The sequence below is a fragment of the Ranitomeya variabilis genome, chromosome 1 (assembly GCF_051348905.1).
Source record: "Ranitomeya variabilis isolate aRanVar5 chromosome 1, aRanVar5.hap1, whole genome shotgun sequence".
In the NCBI taxonomy this organism is placed as follows: domain Eukaryota; kingdom Metazoa; phylum Chordata; class Amphibia; order Anura; family Dendrobatidae; genus Ranitomeya; species Ranitomeya variabilis.
The window spans coordinates 846,183,874-846,207,112 of NC_135232.1; the positions used below are offsets into that span (position 1 = coordinate 846,183,874).

A 23,239-nucleotide genomic window follows, 5' to 3' on the forward strand; every position below is an offset into this window, starting at 1 on the left:
CAACACTGCTCTTTCCCATTTTCCTATGCATAGAGTTAAAAAAGAGATGTAACCTGACACCTCATTGTGCTGGCAGTGTTGACTTTGATTTTGAGTTTGCACAGTGACATAAAGAAAGCAGCATATCTTAGGGTACAGATCGATGAATAGGAAGAGAATCTTAAAAAATGTACAAACTTTTTTCTGGAGAGGGCCTGGGTAGCTCAGTCGGTAGAGCATCAGACTTTTAATCTGAGGGTCCAGGGTTCAAGTCCCTGTTCAGGCGTCTTTTAAATTTCATCCTATCACTTTGTTTAAATTTCAGCTTGTGCTTTAAGTTAAGTTACATGCTTAGTTCACTCATTTGTTATTAAAAAATAAAAATGTTGCTTTTCTTCTAGATAGGAAAAGATACATTTGAATATGTCCAAACTGAATGCACGATGCTTTGCTTGATTTTGGCATTGTACAGTGATATTAAGCAGGAACATATGTTTCCCATAAAAAGCAAGCAGAACCAAAGTGAGTTCTACTTTTCTCTGTAGCACATGTGGCATCAACATTATGAAAGACAATAAACATCAGTACTGAGCTGTACGTATGTGAATTCAGCTTTGGAGAAAGCTAAATCAATTGCTTGATGTTGCAGCTCCACCTGCTTGTAACTGCACAAGTCTGATAGCTTTTCACTGGGCTGAGTGCTCAACACTGCTCTTTCCCATTTTCCTATGCATAGAGTTAAAAAAGAGATGTAACCTGACACCTCATTGTGCTGGCAGTGTTGACTTTGATTTTGAGTTTGCACAGTGACATAAAGAAAGCAGCATATCTTAGGGTACAGATCGATGAATAGGAAGAGAATCTTAAAAAATGTACAAACTTTTTTCTGCAGAGGGCCTGGGTAGCTCAGTCGGTAGAGCATCAGACTTTTAATCTGAGGGTCCAGGGTTCAAGTCCCTGTTCAGGCGTATTTTAAAATTTCATCCTATCACTTTGTTTAAATTTCAGCTTGTGCTTTAAGTTAAGTTACATGCTTAGTTCACTCATTTGTTATTAAAAAATAAAAATGTTGCTTTTCTTCTAGATAGGAAAAGATACATTTGAATATGTCCAAACTGAATGCACGATGCTTTGCTTGATTTTGGCATTGTACAGTGATATTAAGCAGGAACATATGTTTCCCATAAAAAGCAAGCAGAACCAAAGTGAGTTCTACTTTTCTCTGTAGCACATGTGGCATCAACATTATGAAAGACAATAAACATCAGTACTGAGCTGTACGTATGTGAATTCAGCTTTGGAGAAAGCTAAATCAATTGCTTGATGTTGCAGCTCCACCTGCTTGTAACTGCACAAGTCTGATAGCTTTTCACTGGGCTGAGTGCTCAACACTGCTCTTTCCCATTTTCCTATGCATAGAGTTAAAAAAGAGATGTAACCTGACACCTCATTGTGCTGGCAGTGTTGACTTTGATTTTGAGTTTGCACAGTGACATAAAGAAAGCAGCATATCTTAGGGTACAGATCGATGAATAGGAAGAGAATCTTAAAAAATGTACAAACTTTTTTCTGGTGAGGGCCTGGGTAGCTCAGTCGGTAGAGCATCAGACTTTTAATCTGAGGGTCCAGGGTTCAAGTCCCTGTTCAGGCGTCTTTTAAATTTCATCCTATCACTTTGTTTAAATTTCAGCTTGTGCTTTAAGTTAAGTTACATGCTTAGTTCACTCATTTGTTATTAAAAAATAAAAATGTTGCTTTTCTTCTAGATAGGAAAAGATACATTTGAATATGTCCAAACTGAATGCACGATGCTTTGCTTGATTTTGGCATTGTACAGTGATATTAAGCAGGAACATATGTTTCCCATAAAAAGCAAGCAGAACCACAGTGAGTTCTACTTTTCTCTGTAGCACATGTGGCATCAACATTATGAAAGACAATAAACATCAGTACTGAGCTGTACGTATGTGAATTCAGCTTTGGAGAAAGCTAAATCAATTGCTTGATGTTGCAGCTCCACCTGCTTGTAACTGCACAAGTCTGATAGCTTTTCACTGGGCTGAGTGCTCAACACTGCTCTTTCCCATTTTCCTATGCATAGAGTTAAAAAAGAGATGTAACCTGACACCTCATTGTGCTGGCAGTGTTGACTTTGATTTTGAGTTTGCACAGTGACATAAAGAAAGCAGCATATCTTAGGGTACAGATCGATGAATAGGAAGAGAATCTTAAAAAATGTACAAACTTTTTTCTGCAGAGGGCCTGGGTAGCTCAGTCGGTAGAGCATCAGACTTTTAATCTGAGGGTCCAGGGTTCAAGTCCCTGTTCAGGCGTCTTTTAAATTTCATCCTATCACTTTGTTTAAATTTCAGCTTGTGCTTTAAGTTAAGTTACATGCTTAGTTCACTCATTTGTTATTAAAAAATAAAAATGTTGCTTTTCTTCTAGATAGGAAAAGATACATTTGAATATGTCCAAACTGAATGCACGATGCTTTGCTTGATTTTGGCATTGTACAGTGATATTAAGCAGGAACATATGTTTCCCATAAAAAGCAAGCAGAACCAAAGTGAGTTCTACTTTTCTCTGTAGCACATGTGGCATCAACATTATGAAAGACAATAAACATCAGTACTGAGCTGTACGTATGTGAATTCAGCTTTGGAGAAAGCTAAATCAATTGCTTGATGTTGCAGCTCCACCTGCTTGTAACTGCACAAGTCTGATAGCTTTTCACTGGGCTGAGTGCTCAACACTGCTCTTTCCCATTTTCCTATGCATAGAGTTAAAAAAGAGATGTAACCTGACACCTCATTGTGCTGGCAGTGTTGACTTTGATTTTGAGTTTGCACAGTGACATAAAGAAAGCAGCATATCTTAGGGTACAGATCGATGAATAGGAAGAGAATCTTAAAAAATGTACAAACTTTTTTCTGGAGAGGGCCTGGGTAGCTCAGTCGGTAGAGCATCAGACTTTTAATCTGAGGGTCCAGGGTTCAAGTCCCTGTTCAGGCGTCTTTTAAATTTCATCCTATCACTTTGTTTAAATTTCAGCTTGTGCTTTAAGTTAAGTTACATGCTTAGTTCACTCATTTGTTATTAAAAAATAAAAATGTTGCTTTTCTTCTAGATAGGAAAAGATACATTTGAATATGTCCAAACTGAATGCACGATGCTTTGCTTGATTTTGGCATTGTACAGTGATATTAAGCAGGAACATATGTTTCCCATAAAAAGCAAGCAGAACCACAGTGAGTTCTACTTTTCTCTGTAGCACATGTGGCATCAACATTATGAAAGACAATAAACATCAGTACTGAGCTGTACGTATGTGAATTCAGCTTTGGAGAAAGCTAAATCAATTGCTTGATGTTGCAGCTCCACCTGCTTGTAACTGCACAAGTCTGATAGCTTTTCACTGGGCTGAGTGCTCAACACTGCTCTTTCCCATTTTCCTATGCATAGAGTTAAAAAAGAGATGTAACCTGACACCTCATTGTGCTGGCAGTGTTGACTTTGATTTTGAGTTTGCACAGTGACATAAAGAAAGCAGCATATCTTAGGGTACAGATCGATGAATAGGAAGAGAATCTTAAAAAATGTACAAACTTTTTTCTGGAGAGGGCCTGGGTAGCTCAGTCGGTAGAGCATCAGACTTTTAATCTGAGGGTCCAGGGTTCAAGTCCCTGTTCAGGCGTCTTTTAAATTTCATCCTATCACTTTGTTTAAATTTCAGCTTGTGCTTTAAGTTAAGTTACATGCTTAGTTCACTCATTTGTTATTAAAAAATAAAAATGTTGCTTTTCTTCTAGATAGGAAAAGATACATTTGAATATGTCCAAACTGAATGCACGATGCTTTGCTTGATTTTGGCATTGTACAGTGATATTAAGCAGGAACATATGTTTCCCATAAAAAGCAAGCAGAACCAAAGTGAGTTCTACTTTTCTCTGTAGCACATGTGGCATCAACATTATGAAAGACAATAAACATCAGTACTGAGCTGTACGTATGTGAATTCAGCTTTGGAGAAAGCTAAATCAATTGCTTGATGTTGCAGCTCCACCTGCTTGTAACTGCACAAGTCTGATAGCTTTTCACTGGGCTGAGTGCTCAACACTGCTCTTTCCCATTTTCCTATGCATAGAGTTAAAAAAGAGATGTAACCTGACACCTCATTGTGCTGGCAGTGTTGACTTTGATTTTGAGTTTGCACAGTGACATAAAGAAAGCAGCATATCTTAGGGTACAGATCGATGAATAGGAAGAGAATCTTAAAAAATGTACAAACTTTTTTCTGCAGAGGGCCTGGGTAGCTCAGTCGGTAGAGCATCAGACTTTTAATCTGAGGGTCCAGGGTTCAAGTCCCTGTTCAGGCGTCTTTTAAATTTCATCCTATCACTTTGTTTAAATTTCAGCTTGTGCTTTAAGTTAAGTTACATGCTTAGTTCACTCATTTGTTATTAAAAAATAAAAATGTTGCTTTTCTTCTAGATAGGAAAAGATACATTTGAATATGTCCAAACTGAATGCACGATGCTTTGCTTGATTTTGGCATTGTACAGTGATATTAAGCAGGAACATATGTTTCCCATAAAAAGCAAGCAGAACCAAAGTGAGTTCTACTTTTCTCTGTAGCACATGTGGCATCAACATTATGAAAGACAATAAACATCAGTACTGAGCTGTACGTATGTGAATTCAGCTTTGGAGAAAGCTAAATCAATTGCTTGATGTTGCAGCTCCACCTGCTTGTAACTGCACAAGTCTGATAGCTTTTCACTGGGCTGAGTGCTCAACACTGCTCTTTCCCATTTTCCTATGCATAGAGTTAAAAAAGAGATGTAACCTGACACCTCATTGTGCTGGCAGTGTTGACTTTGATTTTGAGTTTGCACAGTGACATAAAGAAAGCAGCATATCTTAGGGTACAGATCGATGAATAGGAAGAGAATCTTAAAAAATGTACAAACTTTTTTCTGGAGAGGGCCTGGGTAGCTCAGTCGGTAGAGCATCAGACTTTTAATCTGAGGGTCCAGGGTTCAAGTCCCTGTTCAGGCGTCTTTTAAATTTCATCCTATCACTTTGTTTAAATTTCAGCTTGTGCTTTAAGTTAAGTTACATGCTTAGTTCACTCATTTGTTATTAAAAAATAAAAATGTTGCTTTTCTTCTAGATAGGAAAAGATACATTTGAATATGTCCAAACTGAATGCACGATGCTTTGCTTGATTTTGGCATTGTACAGTGATATTAAGCAGGAACATATGTTTCCCATAAAAAGCAAGCAGAACCACAGTGAGTTCTACTTTTCTCTGTAGCACATGTGGCATCAACATTATGAAAGACAATAAACATCAGTACTGAGCTGTACGTATGTGAATTCAGCTTTGGAGAAAGCTAAATCAATTGCTTGATGTTGCAGCTCCACCTGCTTGTAACTGCACAAGTCTGATAGCTTTTCACTGGGCTGAGTGCTCAACACTGCTCTTTCCCATTTTCCTATGCATAGAGTTAAAAAAGAGATGTAACCTGACACCTCATTGTGCTGGCAGTGTTGACTTTGATTTTGAGTTTGCACAGTGACATAAAGAAAGCAGCATATCTTAGGGTACAGATCGATGAATAGGAAGAGAATCTTAAAAAATGTACAAACTTTTTTCTGGAGAGGGCCTGGGTAGCTCAGTCGGTAGAGCATCAGACTTTTAATCTGAGGGTCCAGGGTTCAAGTCCCTGTTCAGGCGTCTTTTAAATTTCATCCTATCACTTTGTTTAAATTTCAGCTTGTGCTTTAAGTTAAGTTACATGCTTAGTTCACTCATTTGTTATTAAAAAATAAAAATGTTGCTTTTCTTCTAGATAGGAAAAGATACATTTGAATATGTCCAAACTGAATGCACGATGCTTTGCTTGATTTTGGCATTGTACAGTGATATTAAGCAGGAACATATGTTTCCCATAAAAAGCAAGCAGAACCAAAGTGAGTTCTACTTTTCTCTGTAGCACATGTGGCATCAACATTATGAAAGACAATAAACATCAGTACTGAGCTGTACGTATGTGAATTCAGCTTTGGAGAAAGCTAAATCAATTGCTTGATGTTGCAGCTCCACCTGCTTGTAACTGCACAAGTCTGATAGCTTTTCACTGGGCTGAGTGCTCAACACTGCTCTTTCCCATTTTCCTATGCATAGAGTTAAAAAAGAGATGTAACCTGACACCTCATTGTGCTGGCAGTGTTGACTTTGATTTTGAGTTTGCACAGTGACATAAAGAAAGCAGCATATCTTAGGGTACAGATCGATGAATAGGAAGAGAATCTTAAAAAATGTACAAACTTTTTTCTGCAGAGGGCCTGGGTAGCTCAGTCGGTAGAGCATCAGACTTTTAATCTGAGGGTCCAGGGTTCAAGTCCCTGTTCAGGCGTATTTTAAAATTTCATCCTATCACTTTGTTTAAATTTCAGCTTGTGCTTTAAGTTAAGTTACATGCTTAGTTCACTCATTTGTTATTAAAAAATAAAAATGTTGCTTTTCTTCTAGATAGGAAAAGATACATTTGAATATGTCCAAACTGAATGCACGATGCTTTGCTTGATTTTGGCATTGTACAGTGATATTAAGCAGGAACATATGTTTCCCATAAAAAGCAAGCAGAACCAAAGTGAGTTCTACTTTTCTCTGTAGCACATGTGGCATCAACATTATGAAAGACAATAAACATCAGTACTGAGCTGTACGTATGTGAATTCAGCTTTGGAGAAAGCTAAATCAATTGCTTGATGTTGCAGCTCCACCTGCTTGTAACTGCACAAGTCTGATAGCTTTTCACTGGGCTGAGTGCTCAACACTGCTCTTTCCCATTTTCCTATGCATAGAGTTAAAAAAGAGATGTAACCTGACACCTCATTGTGCTGGCAGTGTTGACTTTGATTTTGAGTTTGCACAGTGACATAAAGAAAGCAGCATATCTTAGGGTACAGATCGATGAATAGGAAGAGAATCTTAAAAAATGTACAAACTTTTTTCTGGAGAGGGCCTGGGTAGCTCAGTCGGTAGAGCATCAGACTTTTAATCTGAGGGTCCAGGGTTCAAGTCCCTGTTCAGGCGTCTTTTAAATTTCATCCTATCACTTTGTTTAAATTTCAGCTTGTGCTTTAAGTTAAGTTACATGCTTAGTTCACTCATTTGTTATTAAAAAATAAAAATGTTGCTTTTCTTCTAGATAGGAAAAGATACATTTGAATATGTCCAAACTGAATGCACGATGCTTTGCTTGATTTTGGCATTGTACAGTGATATTAAGCAGGAACATATGTTTCCCATAAAAAGCAAGCAGAACCACAGTGAGTTCTACTTTTCTCTGTAGCACATGTGGCATCAACATTATGAAAGACAATAAACATCAGTACTGAGCTGTACGTATGTGAATTCAGCTTTGGAGAAAGCTAAATCAATTGCTTGATGTTGCAGCTCCACCTGCTTGTAACTGCACAAGTCTGATAGCTTTTCACTGGGCTGAGTGCTCAACACTGCTCTTTCCCATTTTCCTATGCATAGAGTTAAAAAAGAGATGTAACCTGACACCTCATTGTGCTGGCAGTGTTGACTTTGATTTTGAGTTTGCACAGTGACATAAAGAAAGCAGCATATCTTAGGGTACAGATCGATGAATAGGAAGAGAATCTTAAAAAATGTACAAACTTTTTTCTGGAGAGGGCCTGGGTAGCTCAGTCGGTAGAGCATCAGACTTTTAATCTGAGGGTCCAGGGTTCAAGTCCCTGTTCAGGCGTCTTTTAAATTTCATCCTATCACTTTGTTTAAATTTCAGCTTGTGCTTTAAGTTAAGTTACATGCTTAGTTCACTCATTTGTTATTAAAAAACAAAAATGTTGCTTTTCTTCTAGATAGGAAAAGATACATTTGAATATGTCCAAACTGAATGCACGATGCTTTGCTTGATTTTGGCATTGTACAGTGATATTAAGCAGGAACATATGTTTCCCATAAAAAGCAAGCAGAACCAAAGTGAGTTCTACTTTTCTCTGTAGCACATGTGGCATCAACATTATGAAAGACAATAAACATCAGTACTGAGCTGTACGTATGTGAATTCAGCTTTGGAGAAAGCTAAATCAATTGCTTGATGTTGCAGCTCCACCTGCTTGTAACTGCACAAGTCTGATAGCTTTTCACTGGGCTGAGTGCTCAACACTGCTCTTTCCCATTTTCCTATGCATAGAGTTAAAAAAGAGATGTAACCTGACACCTCATTGTGCTGGCAGTGTTGACTTTGATTTTGAGTTTGCACAGTGACATAAAGAAAGCAGCATATCTTAGGGTACAGATCGATGAATAGGAAGAGAATCTTAAAAAATGTACAAACTTTTTTCTGGAGAGGGCCTGGGTAGCTCAGTCGGTAGAGCATCAGACTTTTAATCTGAGGGTCCAGGGTTCAAGTCCCTGTTCAGGCGTCTTTTAAATTTCATCCTATCACTTTGTTTAAATTTCAGCTTGTGCTTTAAGTTAAGTTACATGCTTAGTTCACTCATTTGTTATTAAAAAATAAAAATGTTGCTTTTCTTCTAGATAGGAAAAGATACATTTGAATATGTCCAAACTGAATGCACGATGCTTTGCTTGATTTTGGCATTGTACAGTGATATTAAGCAGGAACATATGTTTCCCATAAAAAGCAAGCAGAACCACAGTGAGTTCTACTTTTCTCTGTAGCACATGTGGCATCAACATTATGAAAGACAATAAACATCAGTACTGAGCTGTACGTATGTGAATTCAGCTTTGGAGAAAGCTAAATCAATTGCTTGATGTTGCAGCTCCACCTGCTTGTAACTGCACAAGTCTGATAGCTTTTCACTGGGCTGAGTGCTCAACACTGCTCTTTCCCATTTTCCTATGCATAGAGTTAAAAAAGAGATGTAACCTGACACCTCATTGTGCTGGCAGTGTTGACTTTGATTTTGAGTTTGCACAGTGACATAAAGAAAGCAGCATATCTTAGGGTACAGATCGATGAATAGGAAGAGAATCTTAAAAAATGTACAAACTTTTTTCTGGAGAGGGCCTGGGTAGCTCAGTCGGTAGAGCATCAGACTTTTAATCTGAGGGTCCAGGGTTCAAGTCCCTGTTCAGGCGTCTTTTAAATTTCATCCTATCACTTTGTTTAAATTTCAGCTTGTGCTTTAAGTTAAGTTACATGCTTAGTTCACTCATTTGTTATTAAAAAATAAAAATGTTGCTTTTCTTCTAGATAGGAAAAGATACATTTGAATATGTCCAAACTGAATGCACGATGCTTTGCTTGATTTTGGCATTGTACAGTGATATTAAGCAGGAACATATGTTTCCCATAAAAAGCAAGCAGAACCAAAGTGAGTTCTACTTTTCTCTGTAGCACATGTGGCATCAACATTATGAAAGACAATAAACATCAGTACTGAGCTGTACGTATGTGAATTCAGCTTTGGAGAAAGCTAAATCAATTGCTTGATGTTGCAGCTCCACCTGCTTGTAACTGCACAAGTCTGATAGCTTTTCACTGGGCTGAGTGCTCAACACTGCTCTTTCCCATTTTCCTATGCATAGAGTTAAAAAAGAGATGTAACCTGACACCTCATTGTGCTGGCAGTGTTGACTTTGATTTTGAGTTTGCACAGTGACATAAAGAAAGCAGCATATCTTAGGGTACAGATCGATGAATAGGAAGAGAATCTTAAAAAATGTACAAACTTTTTTCTGGAGAGGGCCTGGGTAGCTCAGTCGGTAGAGCATCAGACTTTTAATCTGAGGGTCCAGGGTTCAAGTCCCTGTTCAGGCGTCTTTTAAATTTCATCCTATCACTTTGTTTAAATTTCAGCTTGTGCTTTAAGTTAAGTTACATGCTTAGTTCACTCATTTGTTATTAAAAAATAAAAATGTTGCTTTTCTTCTAGATAGGAAAAGATACATTTGAATATGTCCAAACTGAATGCACGATGCTTTGCTTGATTTTGGCATTGTACAGTGATATTAAGCAGGAACATATGTTTCCCATAAAAAGCAAGCAGAACCACAGTGAGTTCTACTTTTCTCTGTAGCACATGTGGCATCAACATTATGAAAGACAATAAACATCAGTACTGAGCTGTACGTATGTGAATTCAGCTTTGGAGAAAGCTAAATCAATTGCTTGATGTTGCAGCTCCACCTGCTTGTAACTGCACAAGTCTGATAGCTTTTCACTGGGCTGAGTGCTCAACACTGCTCTTTCCCATTTTCCTATGCATAGAGTTAAAAAAGAGATGTAACCTGACACCTCATTGTGCTGGCAGTGTTGACTTTGATTTTGAGTTTGCACAGTGACATAAAGAAAGCAGCATATCTTAGGGTACAGATCGATGAATAGGAAGAGAATCTTAAAAAATGTACAAACTTTTTTCTGGAGAGGGCCTGGGTAGCTCAGTCGGTAGAGCATCAGACTTTTAATCTGAGGGTCCAGGGTTCAAGTCCCTGTTCAGGCGTCTTTTAAATTTCATCCTATCACTTTGTTTAAATTTCAGCTTGTGCTTTAAGTTAAGTTACATGCTTAGTTCACTCATTTGTTATTAAAAAATAAAAATGTTGCTTTTCTTCTAGATAGGAAAAGATACATTTGAATATGTCCAAACTGAATGCACGATGCTTTGCTTGATTTTGGCATTGTACAGTGATATTAAGCAGGAACATATGTTTCCCATAAAAAGCAAGCAGAACCAAAGTGAGTTCTACTTTTCTCTGTAGCACATGTGGCATCAACATTATGAAAGACAATAAACATCAGTACTGAGCTGTACGTATGTGAATTCAGCTTTGGAGAAAGCTAAATCAATTGCTTGATGTTGCAGCTCCACCTGCTTGTAACTGCACAAGTCTGATAGCTTTTCACTGGGCTGAGTGCTCAACACTGCTCTTTCCCATTTTCCTATGCATAGAGTTAAAAAAGAGATGTAACCTGACACCTCATTGTGCTGGCAGTGTTGACTTTGATTTTGAGTTTGCACAGTGACATAAAGAAAGCAGCATATCTTAGGGTACAGATCGATGAATAGGAAGAGAATCTTAAAAAATGTACAAACTTTTTTCTGGAGAGGGCCTGGGTAGCTCAGTCGGTAGAGCATCAGACTTTTAATCTGAGGGTCCAGGGTTCAAGTCCCTGTTCAGGCGTCTTTTAAATTTCATCCTATCACTTTGTTTAAATTTCAGCTTGTGCTTTAAGTTAAGTTACATGCTTAGTTCACTCATTTGTTATTAAAAAATAAAAATGTTGCTTTTCTTCTAGATAGGAAAAGATACATTTGAATATGTCCAAACTGAATGCACGATGCTTTGCTTGATTTTGGCATTGTACAGTGATATTAAGCAGGAACATATGTTTCCCATAAAAAGCAAGCAGAACCACAGTGAGTTCTACTTTTCTCTGTAGCACATGTGGCATCAACATTATGAAAGACAATAAACATCAGTACTGAGCTGTACGTATGTGAATTCAGCTTTGGAGAAAGCTAAATCAATTGCTTGATGTTGCAGCTCCACCTGCTTGTAACTGCACAAGTCTGATAGCTTTTCACTGGGCTGAGTGCTCAACACTGCTCTTTCCCATTTTCCTATGCATAGAGTTAAAAAAGAGATGTAACCTGACACCTCATTGTGCTGGCAGTGTTGACTTTGATTTTGAGTTTGCACAGTGACATAAAGAAAGCAGCATATCTTAGGGTACAGATCGATGAATAGGAAGAGAATCTTAAAAAATGTACAAACTTTTGTCTGGAGAGGGCCTGGGTAGCTCAGTCGGTAGAGCATCAGACTTTTAATCTGAGGGTCCAGGGTTCAAGTCCCTGTTCAGGCGTCTTTTAAATTTCATCCTATCACTTTGTTTAAATTTCAGCTTGTGCTTTAAGTTAAGTTACATGCTTAGTTCACTCATTTGTTATTAAAAAATAAAAATGTTGCTTTTCTTCTAGATAGGAAAAGATACATTTGAATATGTCCAAACTGAATGCACGATGCTTTGCTTGATTTTGGCATTGTACAGTGATATTAAGCAGGAACATATGTTTCCCATAAAAAGCAAGCAGAACCAAAGTGAGTTCTACTTTTCTCTGTAGCACATGTGGCATCAACATTATGAAAGACAATAAACATCAGTACTGAGCTGTACGTATGTGAATTCAGCTTTGGAGAAAGCTAAATCAATTGCTTGATGTTGCAGCTCCACCTGCTTGTAACTGCACAAGTCTGATAGCTTTTCACTGGGCTGAGTGCTCAACACTGCTCTTTCCCATTTTCCTATGCATAGAGTTAAAAAAGAGATGTAACCTGACACCTCATTGTGCTGGCAGTGTTGACTTTGATTTTGAGTTTGCACAGTGACATAAAGAAAGCAGCATATCTTAGGGTACAGATCGATGAATAGGAAGAGAATCTTAAAAAATGTACAAACTTTTTTCTGGAGAGGGCCTGGGTAGCTCAGTCGGTAGAGCATCAGACTTTTAATCTGAGGGTCCAGGGTTCAAGTCCCTGTTCAGGCGTCTTTTAAATTTCATCCTATCACTTTGTTTAAATTTCATCTTGTGCTTTAAGTTAAGTTACATGCTTAGTTCACTCATTTGTTATTAAAAAATAAAAATGTTGCTTTTCTTCTAGATAGGAAAAGATACATTTGAATATGTCCAAACTGAATGCACGATGCTTTGCTTGATTTTGGCATTGTACAGTGATATTAAGCAGGAACATATGTTTCCCATAAAAAGCAAGCAGAACCACAGTGAGTTCTACTTTTCTCTGTAGCACATGTGGCATCAACATTATGAAAGACAATAAACATCAGTACTGAGCTGTACGTATGTGAATTCAGCTTTGGAGAAAGCTAAATCAATTGCTTGATGTTGCAGCTCCACCTGCTTGTAACTGCACAAGTCTGATAGCTTTTCACTGGGCTGAGTGCTCAACACTGCTCTTTCCCATTTTCCTATGCATAGAGTTAAAAAAGAGATGTAACCTGACACCTCATTGTGCTGGCAGTGTTGACTTTGATTTTGAGTTTGCACAGTGACATAAAGAAAGCAGCATATCTTAGGGTACAGATCGATGAATAGGAAGAGAATCTTAAAAAATGTACAAACTTTTTTCTGGAGAGGGCCTGGGTAGCTCAGTCGGTAGAGCATCAGACTTTTAATCTGAGGGTCCAGGGTTCAAGTCCCTGTTCAGGCGTCTTTTAAATTTCATCCTATCACTTTGTTTAAATTTCAGCTTGTGCTTTAAGTTAAGTTACATGCTTAGTTCACTCATTTGTTATTAAAAAATAAAAATGTTGCTTTTCTTCTAGATAGGAAAAGATACATTTGAATATGTCCAAACTGAATGCACGATGCTTTGCTTGATTTTGGCATTGTACAGTGATATTAAGCAGGAACATATGTTTCCCATAAAAAGCAAGCAGAACCAAAGTGAGTTCTACTTTTCTCTGTAGCACATGTGGCATCAACATTATGAAAGACAATAAACATCAGTACTGAGCTGTACGTATGTGAATTCAGCTTTGGAGAAAGCTAAATCAATTGCTTGATGTTGCAGCTCCACCTGCTTGTAACTGCACAAGTCTGATAGCTTTTCACTGGGCTGAGTGCTCAACACTGCTCTTTCCCATTTTCCTATGCATAGAGTTAAAAAAGAGATGTAACCTGACACCTCATTGTGCTGGCAGTGTTGACTTTGATTTTGAGTTTGCACAGTGACATAAAGAAAGCAGCATATCTTAGGGTACAGATCGATGAATAGGAAGAGAATCTTAAAAAATGTACAAACTTTTTTCTGGAGAGGGCCTGGGTAGCTCAGTCGGTAGAGCATCAGACTTTTAATCTGAGGGTCCAGGGTTCAAGTCCCTGTTCAGGCGTCTTTTAAATTTCATCCTATCACTTTGTTTAAATTTCAGCTTGTGCTTTAAGTTAAGTTACATGCTTAGTTCACTCATTTGTTATTAAAAAATAAAAATGTTGCTTTTCTTCTAGATAGGAAAAGATACATTTGAATATGTCCAAACTGAATGCACGATGCTTTGCTTGATTTTGGCATTGTACAGTGATATTAAGCAGGAACATATGTTTCCCATAAAAAGCAAGCAGAACCACAGTGAGTTCTACTTTTCTCTGTAGCACATGTGGCATCAACATTATGAAAGACAATAAACATCAGTACTGAGCTGTACGTATGTGAATTCAGCTTTGGAGAAAGCTAAATCGATTGCTTGATGTTGCAGCTCCACCTGCTTGTAACTGCACAAGTCTGATAGCTTTTCACTGGGCTGAGTGCTCAACACTGCTCTTTCCCATTTTCCTATGCATAGAGTTAAAAAAGAGATGTAACCTGACACCTCATTGTGCTGGCAGTGTTGACTTTGATTTTGAGTTTGCACAGTGACATAAAGAAAGCAGCATATCTTAGGGTACAGATCGATGAATAGGAAGAGAATCTTAAAAAATGTACAAACTTTTTTCTGCAGAGGGCATGGGTAGCTCAGTCGGTAGAGCATCAGACTTTTAATCTGAGGGTCCAGGGTTCAAGTCCCTGTTCAGGCGTCTTTTAAATTTCATCCTATCACTTTGTTTAAATTTCAGCTTGTGCTTTAAGTTAAGTTACATGCTTAGTTCACTCATTTGTTATTAAAAAATAAAAATGTTGCTTTTCTTCTAGATAGGAAAAGATACATTTGAATATGTCCAAACTGAATGCACGATGCTTTGCTTGATTTTGGCATTGTACAGTGATATTAAGCAGGAACATATGTTTCCCATAAAAAGCAAGCAGAACCAAAGTGAGTTCTACTTTTCTCTGTAGCACATGTGGCATCAACATTATGAAAGACAATAAACATCAGTACTGAGCTGTACGTATGTGAATTCAGCTTTGGAGAAAGCTAAATCAATTGCTTGATGTTGCAGCTCCACCTGCTTGTAACTGCACAAGTCTGATAGCTTTTCACTGGGCTGAGTGCTCAACACTGCTCTTTCCCATTTTCCTATGCATAGAGTTAAAAAAGAGATGTAACCTGACACCTCATTGTGCTGGCAGACAGTGTTGACTTTGATTTTGAGTTTGCACAGTGACATAAAGAAAGCAGCATATCTTAGGGTACAGATCGATGAATAGGAAGAGAATCTTAAAAAATGTACAAACTTTTTTCTGGAGAGGGCCTGGGTATCTCAGTCGGTAGAGCATCAGACTTTTAATCTGAGGATCCAGGGTTCAAGTCCCTGTTCAGGCGTCTTTTAAATTTCATCCTATCACTTTGTTTAAATTTCAGCTTGTGCTTTAAGTTAAGTTACATGCTTAGTTCACTCATTTGTTATTAAAAAATAAAAATGTTGCTTTTCTTCTAGATAGGAAAAGATACATTTGAATATGTCCAAACTGAATGCACGATGCTTTGCTTGATTTTGGCATTGTACAGTGATATTAAGCAGGAACATATGTTTCCCATAAAAAGCAAGCAGAACCAAAGTGAGTTCTACTTTTCTCTGTAGCACATGTGGCATCAACATTATGAAAGACAATAAACATCAGTACTGAGCTGTACGTATGTGAATTCAGCTTTGGAGAAAGCTAAATCAATTGCTTGATGTTGCAGCTCCACCTGCTTGTAACTGCACAAGTCTGATAGCTTTTCACTGGGCTGAGTGCTCAACACTGCTCTTTCCCATTTTCCTATGCATAGAGTTAAAAAAGAGATGTAACCTGACACCTCATTGTGCTGGCAGACAGTGTTGACTTTGATTTTGAGTTTGCACAGTGACATAAAGAAAGCAGCATATCTTAGGGTACAGATCGATGAATAGGAAGAGAATCTTAAAAAATGTACAAACTTTTTTCTGGAGAGGGCCTGGGTAGCTCAGTCGGTAGAGCATCAGACTTTTAATCTGAGGGTCCAGGGTTCAAGTCCCTGTTCAGGCGTCTTTTAAATTTCATCCTATCACTTTGTTTAAATTTCAGCTTGTGCTTTAAGTTAAGTTACATGCTTAGTTCACTCATTTGTTATTAAAAAATAAAAATGTTGCTTTTCTTCTAGATAGGAAAAGATACATTTGAATATGTCCAAACTGAATGCACGATGCTTTGCTTGATTTTGGCATTGTACAGTGATATTAAGCAGGAACATATGTTTCCCATAAAAAGCAAGCAGAACCAAAGTGAGTTCTACTTTTCTCTGTAGCACATGTGGCATCAACATTATGAAAGACAATAAACATCAGTACTGAGCTGTACGTATGTGAATTCAGCTTTGGAGAAAGCTAAATCAATTGCTTGATGTTGCAGCTCCACCTGCTTGTAACTGCACAAGTCTGATAGCTTTTCACTGGGCTGAGTGCTCAACACTGCTCGTTCCCATTTTCCTATGCATAGAGTTAAAAAAGAGATGTAACCTGACACCTCATTGTGCTGGCAGACAGTGTTGACTTTGATTTTGAGTTTGCACAGTGACATAAAGAAAGCAGCATATCTTAGGGTACAGATCGATGAATAGGAAGAGAATCTTAAAAAATGTACAAACTTTTTTCTGGAGAGGGCCTGGGTAGCTCAGTCGGTAGAGCATCAGACTTTTAATCTGAGGGTCCAGGGTTCAAGTCCCTGTTCAGGCGTCTTTTAAATTTCATCCTATCACTTTGTTTAAATTTCAGCTTGTGCTTTAAGTTAAGTTACATGCTTAGTTCACTCATTTGTTATTAAAAAATAAAAATGTTGCTTTTCTTCTAGATAGGAAAAGATACATTTGAATATGTCCAAACTGAATGCACGATGCTTTGCTTGATTTTGGCATTGTACAGTGATATTAAGCAGGAACATATGTTTCCCATAAAAAGCAAGCAGAACCACAGTGAGTTCTACTTTTCTCTGTAGCACATGTGGCATCAACATTATGAAAGACAATAAACATCAGTACTGAGCTGTACGTATGTGAATTCAGCTTTGGAGAAAGCTAAATCAATTGCTTGATGTTGCAGCTCCACCTGCTTGTAACTGCACAAGTCTGATAGCTTTTCACTGGGCTGAGTGCTCAACACTGCTCTTTCCCATTTTCCTATGCATAGAGTTAAAAAAGAGATGTAACCTGACACCTCATTGTGCTGGCAGTGTTGACTTTGATTTTGAGTTTGCACAGTGACATAAAGAAAGCAGCATATCTTAGGGTACAGATCGATGAATAGGAAGAGAATCTTAAAAAATGTACAAACTTTTTTCTGGAGAGGGCCTGGGTAGCTCAGTCGGTAGAGCATCAGACTTTTAATCTGAGGGTCCAGGGTTCAAGTCCCTGTTCAGGCGTCTTTTAAATTTCATCCTATCACTTTGTTTAAATTTCAGCTTGTGCTTTAAGTTAAGTTACATGCTTAGTTCACTCATTTGTTATTAAAAAATAAAAATGTTGCTTTTCTTCTAGATAGGAAAAGATACATTTGAATATGTCCAAACTGAATGCACGATGCTTTGCTTGATTTTGGCATTGTACAGTGATATTAAGCAGGAACATATGTTTCCCATAAAAAGCAAGCAGAACCAAAGTGAGTTCTACTTTTCTCTGTAGCACATGTGGCATCAACATTATGAAAGACAATAAACATCAGTACTGAGCTGTACGTATGTGAATTCAGCTTTGGAGAAAGCTAAATCAATTGCTTGATGTTGCAGCTCCACCTGCTTGTAACTGCACAAGTCTGATAGCTTTTCACTGGGCTGAGTGCTCAACACTGCTCTTTCCCATTTTCCTATGCATAGAGTTAAAAAAGAGATGTAACCTGACACCTCATTGTGCTGGCAGTGTTGACTTTGATTTTGAGTTTGCACAGTGACATAAAGAAAGCAGCATATCTTAGGGTACAGATCGATGAATAGGAAGAGAATCTTAAAAAATGTACAAACTTTTTTCTGGAGAGGGCCTGGGTAGCTCAGTCGGTAGAGCATCAGACTTTTAATCTGAGGGTCCAGGGTTCAAGTCCCTGTTCAGGCGTCTTTTAAATTTCATCCTATCACTTTGTTTAAATTTCAGCTTGTGCTTTAAGTTAAGTTACATGCTTAGTTCACTCATTTGTTATTAAAAAATAAAAATGTTGCTTTTCTTCTAGATAGGAAAAGATACATTTGAATATGTCCAAACTGAATGCACGATGCTTTGCTTGATTTTGGCATTGTACAGTGATATTAAGCAGGAACATATGTTTCCCATAAAAAGCAAGCAGAACCACAGTGAGTTCTACTTTTCTCTGTAGCACATGTGGCATCAACATTATGAAAGACAATAAACATCAGTACTGAGCTGTACGTATGTGAATTCAGCTTTGGAGAAAGCTAAATCGATTGCTTGATGTTGCAGCTCCACCTGCTTGTAACTGCACAAGTCTGATAGCTTTTCACTGGGCTGAGTGCTCAACACTGCTCTTTCCCATTTTCCTATGCATAGAGTTAAAAAAGAGATGTAACCTGACACCTCATTGTGCTGGCAGTGTTGACTTTGATTTTGAGTTTGCACAGTGACATAAAGAAAGCAGCATATCTTAGGGTACAGATCGATGAATAGGAAGAGAATCTTAAAAAATGTACAAACTTTTTTCTGCAGAGGGCATGGGTAGCTCAGTCGGTAGAGCATCAGACTTTTAATCTGAGGGTCCAGGGTTCAAGTCCCTGTTCAGGCGTCTTTTAAATTTCATCCTATCACTTTGTTTAAATTTCAGCTTGTGCTTTAAGTTAAGTTACATGCTTAGTTCACTCATTTGTTATTAAAAAATAAAAATGTTGCTTTTCTTCTAGATAGGAAAAGATACATTTGAATATGTCCAAACTGAATGCACGATGCTTTGCTTGATTTTGGCATTGTACAGTGATATTAAGCAGGAACATATGTTTCCCATAAAAAGCAAGCAGAACCAAAGTGAGTTCTACTTTTCTCTGTAGCACATGTGGCATCAACATTATGAAAGACAATAAACATCAGTACTGAGCTGTACGTATGTGAATTCAGCTTTGGAGAAAGCTAAATCAATTGCTTGATGTTGCAGCTCCACCTGCTTGTAACTGCACAAGTCTGATAGCTTTTCACTGGGCTGAGTGCTCAACACTGCTCTTTCCCATTTTCCTATGCATAGAGTTAAAAAAGAGATGTAACCTGACACCTCATTGTGCTGGCAGACAGTGTTGACTTTGATTTTGAGTTTGCACAGTGACATAAAGAAAGCAGCATATCTTAGGGTACAGATCGATGAATAGGAAGAGAATCTTAAAAAATGTACAAACTTTTTTCTGGAGAGGGCCTGGGTATCTCAGTCGGTAGAGCATCAGACTTTTAATCTGAGGATCCAGGGTTCAAGTCCCTGTTCAGGCGTCTTTTAAATTTCATCCTATCACTTTGTTTAAATTTCAGCTTGTGCTTTAAGTTAAGTTACATGCTTAGTTCACTCATTTGTTATTAAAAAATAAAAATGTTGCTTTTCTTCTAGATAGGAAAAGATACATTTGAATATGTCCAAACTGAATGCACGATGCTTTGCTTGATTTTGGCATTGTACAGTGATATTAAGCAGGAACATATGTTTCCCATAAAAAGCAAGCAGAACCAAAGTGAGTTCTACTTTTCTCTGTAGCACATGTGGCATCAACATTATGAAAGACAATAAACATCAGTACTGAGCTGTACGTATGTGAATTCAGCTTTGGAGAAAGCTAAATCAATTGCTTGATGTTGCAGCTCCACCTGCTTGTAACTGCACAAGTCTGATAGCTTTTCACTGGGCTGAGTGCTCAACACTGCTCTTTCCCATTTTCCTATGCATAGAGTTAAAAAAGAGATGTAACCTGACACCTCATTGTGCTGGCAGACAGTGTTGACTTTGATTTTGAGTTTGCACAGTGACATAAAGAAAGCAGCATATCTTAGGGTACAGATCGATGAATAGGAAGAGAATCTTAAAAAATGTACAAACTTTTTTCTGGAGAGGGCCTGGGTAGCTCAGTCGGTAGAGCATCAGACTTTTAATCTGAGGGTCCAGGGTTCAAGTCCCTGTTCAGGCGTCTTTTAAATTTCATCCTATCACTTTGTTTAAATTTCAGCTTGTGCTTTAAGTTAAGTTACATGCTTAGTTCACTCATTTGTTATTAAAAAATAAAAATGTTGCTTTTCTTCTAGATAGGAAAAGATACATTTGAATATGTCCAAACTGAATGCACGATGCTTTGCTTGATTTTGGCATTGTACAGTGATATTAAGCAGGAACATATGTTTCCCATAAAAAGCAAGCAGAACCAAAGTGAGTTCTACTTTTCTCTGTAGCACATGTGGCATCAACATTATGAAAGACAATAAACATCAGTACTGAGCTGTACGTATGTGAATTCAGCTTTGGAGAAAGCTAAATCAATTGCTTGATGTTGCAGCTCCACCTGCTTGTAACTGCACAAGTCTGATAGCTTTTCACTGGGCTGAGTGCTCAACACTGCTCTTTCCCATTTTCCTATGCATAGAGTTAAAAAAGAGATGTAACCTGACACCTCATTGTGCTGGCAGACAGTGTTGACTTTGATTTTGAGTTTGCACAGTGACATAAAGAAAGCAGCATATCTTAGGGTACAGATCGATGAATAGGAAGAGAATCTTAAAAAATGTACAAACTTTTTTCTGGAGAGGGCCTGGGTATCTCAGTCGGTAGAGCATCAGACTTTTAATCTGAGGATCCAGGGTTCAAGTCCCTGTTCAGGCGTCTTTTAAATTTCATCCTATCACTTTGTTTAAATTTCAGCTTGTGCTTTAAGTTAAGTTACATGCTTAGTTCACTCATTTGTTATTAAAAAATAAAAATGTTGCTTTTCTTCTAGATAGGAAAAGATACATTTGAATATGTCCAAACTGAATGCACGATGCTTTGCTTGATTTTGGCATTGTACAGTGATATTAAGCAGGAACATATGTTTCCCATAAAAAGCAAGCAGAACCAAAGTGAGTTCTACTTTTCTCTGTAGCACATGTGGCATCAACATTATGAAAGACAATAAACATCAGTACTGAGCTGTACGTATGTGAATTCAGCTTTGGAGAAAGCTAAATCAATTGCTTGATGTTGCAGCTCCACCTGCTTGTAACTGCACAAGTCTGATAGCTTTTCACTGGGCTGAGTGCTCAACACTGCTCTTTCCCATTTTCCTATGCATAGAGTTAAAAAAGAGATGTAACCTGACACCTCATTGTGCTGGCAGACAGTGTTGACTTTGATTTTGAGTTTGCACAGTGACATAAAGAAAGCAGCATATCTTAGGGTACAGATCGATGAATAGGAAGAGAATCTTAAAAAATGTACAAACTTTTTTCTGGAGAGGGCCTGGGTAGCTCAGTCGGTAGAGCATCAGACTTTTAATCTGAGGGTCCAGGGTTCAAGTCCCTGTTCAGGCGTCTTTTAAATTTCATCCTATCACTTTGTTTAAATTTCAGCTTGTGCTTTAAGTTAAGTTACATGCTTAGTTCACTCATTTGTTATTAAAAAATAAAAATGTTGCTTTTCTTCTAGATAGGAAAAGATACATTTGAATATGTCCAAACTGAATGCACGATGCTTTGCTTGATTTTGGCATTGTACAGTGATATTAAGCAGGAACATATGTTTCCCATAAAAAGCAAGCAGAACCAAAGTGAGTTCTACTTTTCTCTGTAGCACATGTGGCATCAACATTATGAAAGACAATAAACATCAGTACTGAGCTGTACGTATGTGAATTCAGCTTTGGAGAAAGCTAAATCAATTGCTTGATGTTGCAGCTCCACCTGCTTGTAACTGCACAAGTCTGATAGCTTTTCACTGGGCTGAGTGCTCAACACTGCTCTTTCCCATTTTCCTATGCATAGAGTTAAAAAAGAGATGTAACCTGACACCTCATTGTGCTCGCAGACAGTGTTGACTTTGATTTTGAGTTTGCACAGTGACATAAAGAAAGCAGCATATCTTAGGGTACAGATCGATGAATAGGAAGAGAATCTTAAAAAATGTACAAACTTTTTTCTGGAGAGGGCCTGGGTAGCTCAGTCGGTAGAGCATCAGACTTTCAATCTGAGGGTCCAGGGTTCAAGTCCCTGTTCAGGCGTCTTTTAAATTTCATCCTATCACTTTGTTTAAATTTCAGCTTGTGCTTTAAGTTAACTTACATGCTTAGTTCACTCATTTGTTATTAAAAAATAAAAATGTTGCTTTTCTTCTAGATAGGAAAAGATACATTTGAATATGTCCAAACTGAATGCACGATGCTTTGCTTGATTTTGGCATTGTACAGTGATATTAAGCAGGAACATATGTTTCCCATAAAAAGCAAGCAGAACCAAAGTGAGTTCTACTTTTCTCTGTAGCACATGTGGCATCAACATTATGAAAGACAATAAACATCAGTACTGAGCTGTACGTATGTGAATTCAGCTTTGGAGAAAGCTAAATCAATTGCTTGATGTTGCAGCTCCACCTGCTTGTAACTGCACAAGTCTGATAGCTTTTCACTGGGCTGAGTGCTCAACACTGCTCTTTCCCATTTTCCTATGCATAGAGTTAAAAAAGAGATGTAACCTGACACCTCATTGTGCTCGCAGACAGTGTTGACTTTGATTTTGAGTTTGCACAGTGACATAAAGAAAGCAGCATATCTTAGGGTACAGATCGATGAATAGGAAGAGAATCTTAAAAAATGTACAAACTTTTTTCTGGAGAGGGCCTGGGTAGCTCAGTCGGTAGAGCATCAGACTTTCAATCTGAGGGTCCAGGGTTCAAGTCCCTGTTCAGGCGTCTTTTAAATTTCATCCTATCACTTTGTTTAAATTTCAGCTTGTGCTTTAAGTTAACTTACATGCTTAGTTCACTCATTTGTTATTAAAAAATAAAAATGTTGCTTTTCTTCTAGATAGGAAAAGATACATTTGAATATGTCCAAACTGAATGCACGATGCTTTGCTTGATTTTGGCATTGTACAGTGATATTAAGCAGGAACATATGTTTCCCATAAAAAGCAAGCAGAACCAAAGTGAGTTCTACTTTTCTCTGTAGCACATGTGGCATCAACATTATGAAAGACAATAAACATCAGTACTGAGCTGTACGTATGTGAATTCAGCTTTGGAGAAAGCTAAATCAATTGCTTGATGTTGCAGCTCCACCTGCTTGTAACTGCACAAGTCTGATAGCTTTTCACTGGGCTGAGTGCTCAACACTGCTCGT

General features: G+C 37.9%; 29 non-coding genes across 29 annotated transcripts; all 29 read left to right on the plus strand.

Moving 5' to 3' along the window:
• The first annotated feature begins 192 nt into the window (after positions 1-192).
• TRNAK-UUU (transfer RNA lysine (anticodon UUU)) lies at positions 193-265 on the plus strand. Its single transcript has one exon. It is a non-coding gene; the product is annotated as a tRNA-Lys (tRNA).
• Positions 266-874: 609 nt separating this feature from the next.
• Positions 875-947, plus strand: TRNAK-UUU (transfer RNA lysine (anticodon UUU)). The gene has a single exon. It is a non-coding gene; the product is annotated as a tRNA-Lys (tRNA).
• Positions 948-1,557: 610 nt separating this feature from the next.
• Positions 1,558-1,630, plus strand: TRNAK-UUU (transfer RNA lysine (anticodon UUU)). The gene has a single exon. It is a non-coding gene; the product is annotated as a tRNA-Lys (tRNA).
• Positions 1,631-2,239: 609 nt separating this feature from the next.
• Positions 2,240-2,312, plus strand: TRNAK-UUU (transfer RNA lysine (anticodon UUU)). Its single transcript has one exon. It is a non-coding gene; the product is annotated as a tRNA-Lys (tRNA).
• Positions 2,313-2,921: 609 nt separating this feature from the next.
• TRNAK-UUU (transfer RNA lysine (anticodon UUU)) lies at positions 2,922-2,994 on the plus strand. Its single transcript has one exon. It is a non-coding gene; the product is annotated as a tRNA-Lys (tRNA).
• Positions 2,995-3,603: 609 nt separating this feature from the next.
• TRNAK-UUU (transfer RNA lysine (anticodon UUU)) lies at positions 3,604-3,676 on the plus strand. Its single transcript has one exon. It is a non-coding gene; the product is annotated as a tRNA-Lys (tRNA).
• Positions 3,677-4,285: 609 nt separating this feature from the next.
• On the plus strand, positions 4,286-4,358 carry TRNAK-UUU (transfer RNA lysine (anticodon UUU)). The gene has a single exon. It is a non-coding gene; the product is annotated as a tRNA-Lys (tRNA).
• Positions 4,359-4,967: 609 nt separating this feature from the next.
• TRNAK-UUU (transfer RNA lysine (anticodon UUU)) lies at positions 4,968-5,040 on the plus strand. Its single transcript has one exon. It is a non-coding gene; the product is annotated as a tRNA-Lys (tRNA).
• Positions 5,041-5,649: 609 nt separating this feature from the next.
• TRNAK-UUU (transfer RNA lysine (anticodon UUU)) lies at positions 5,650-5,722 on the plus strand. Its single transcript has one exon. It is a non-coding gene; the product is annotated as a tRNA-Lys (tRNA).
• Positions 5,723-6,331: 609 nt separating this feature from the next.
• Positions 6,332-6,404, plus strand: TRNAK-UUU (transfer RNA lysine (anticodon UUU)). Its single transcript has one exon. It is a non-coding gene; the product is annotated as a tRNA-Lys (tRNA).
• A 610-nt stretch (positions 6,405-7,014) lies between these two features.
• Positions 7,015-7,087, plus strand: TRNAK-UUU (transfer RNA lysine (anticodon UUU)). Its single transcript has one exon. It is a non-coding gene; the product is annotated as a tRNA-Lys (tRNA).
• A 609-nt stretch (positions 7,088-7,696) lies between these two features.
• Positions 7,697-7,769, plus strand: TRNAK-UUU (transfer RNA lysine (anticodon UUU)). Its single transcript has one exon. It is a non-coding gene; the product is annotated as a tRNA-Lys (tRNA).
• Positions 7,770-8,378: 609 nt separating this feature from the next.
• On the plus strand, positions 8,379-8,451 carry TRNAK-UUU (transfer RNA lysine (anticodon UUU)). The gene has a single exon. It is a non-coding gene; the product is annotated as a tRNA-Lys (tRNA).
• Positions 8,452-9,060: 609 nt separating this feature from the next.
• On the plus strand, positions 9,061-9,133 carry TRNAK-UUU (transfer RNA lysine (anticodon UUU)). The gene has a single exon. It is a non-coding gene; the product is annotated as a tRNA-Lys (tRNA).
• Positions 9,134-9,742: 609 nt separating this feature from the next.
• On the plus strand, positions 9,743-9,815 carry TRNAK-UUU (transfer RNA lysine (anticodon UUU)). Its single transcript has one exon. It is a non-coding gene; the product is annotated as a tRNA-Lys (tRNA).
• Positions 9,816-10,424: 609 nt separating this feature from the next.
• TRNAK-UUU (transfer RNA lysine (anticodon UUU)) lies at positions 10,425-10,497 on the plus strand. Its single transcript has one exon. It is a non-coding gene; the product is annotated as a tRNA-Lys (tRNA).
• Positions 10,498-11,106: 609 nt separating this feature from the next.
• Positions 11,107-11,179, plus strand: TRNAK-UUU (transfer RNA lysine (anticodon UUU)). The gene has a single exon. It is a non-coding gene; the product is annotated as a tRNA-Lys (tRNA).
• Positions 11,180-11,788: 609 nt separating this feature from the next.
• On the plus strand, positions 11,789-11,861 carry TRNAK-UUU (transfer RNA lysine (anticodon UUU)). The gene has a single exon. It is a non-coding gene; the product is annotated as a tRNA-Lys (tRNA).
• Positions 11,862-12,470: 609 nt separating this feature from the next.
• TRNAK-UUU (transfer RNA lysine (anticodon UUU)) lies at positions 12,471-12,543 on the plus strand. The gene has a single exon. It is a non-coding gene; the product is annotated as a tRNA-Lys (tRNA).
• Positions 12,544-13,152: 609 nt separating this feature from the next.
• Positions 13,153-13,225, plus strand: TRNAK-UUU (transfer RNA lysine (anticodon UUU)). The gene has a single exon. It is a non-coding gene; the product is annotated as a tRNA-Lys (tRNA).
• Positions 13,226-13,834: 609 nt separating this feature from the next.
• On the plus strand, positions 13,835-13,907 carry TRNAK-UUU (transfer RNA lysine (anticodon UUU)). Its single transcript has one exon. It is a non-coding gene; the product is annotated as a tRNA-Lys (tRNA).
• Positions 13,908-15,888: 1,981 nt separating this feature from the next.
• Positions 15,889-15,961, plus strand: TRNAK-UUU (transfer RNA lysine (anticodon UUU)). Its single transcript has one exon. It is a non-coding gene; the product is annotated as a tRNA-Lys (tRNA).
• A 613-nt stretch (positions 15,962-16,574) lies between these two features.
• TRNAK-UUU (transfer RNA lysine (anticodon UUU)) lies at positions 16,575-16,647 on the plus strand. The gene has a single exon. It is a non-coding gene; the product is annotated as a tRNA-Lys (tRNA).
• Positions 16,648-17,256: 609 nt separating this feature from the next.
• On the plus strand, positions 17,257-17,329 carry TRNAK-UUU (transfer RNA lysine (anticodon UUU)). Its single transcript has one exon. It is a non-coding gene; the product is annotated as a tRNA-Lys (tRNA).
• A 609-nt stretch (positions 17,330-17,938) lies between these two features.
• On the plus strand, positions 17,939-18,011 carry TRNAK-UUU (transfer RNA lysine (anticodon UUU)). The gene has a single exon. It is a non-coding gene; the product is annotated as a tRNA-Lys (tRNA).
• Positions 18,012-19,992: 1,981 nt separating this feature from the next.
• On the plus strand, positions 19,993-20,065 carry TRNAK-UUU (transfer RNA lysine (anticodon UUU)). Its single transcript has one exon. It is a non-coding gene; the product is annotated as a tRNA-Lys (tRNA).
• Positions 20,066-21,364: 1,299 nt separating this feature from the next.
• Positions 21,365-21,437, plus strand: TRNAK-UUU (transfer RNA lysine (anticodon UUU)). Its single transcript has one exon. It is a non-coding gene; the product is annotated as a tRNA-Lys (tRNA).
• Positions 21,438-22,050: 613 nt separating this feature from the next.
• On the plus strand, positions 22,051-22,123 carry TRNAE-UUC (transfer RNA glutamic acid (anticodon UUC)). Its single transcript has one exon. It is a non-coding gene; the product is annotated as a tRNA-Glu (tRNA).
• A 613-nt stretch (positions 22,124-22,736) lies between these two features.
• On the plus strand, positions 22,737-22,809 carry TRNAE-UUC (transfer RNA glutamic acid (anticodon UUC)). The gene has a single exon. It is a non-coding gene; the product is annotated as a tRNA-Glu (tRNA).
• The last annotated feature ends 430 nt before the right edge of the window (positions 22,810-23,239 follow it).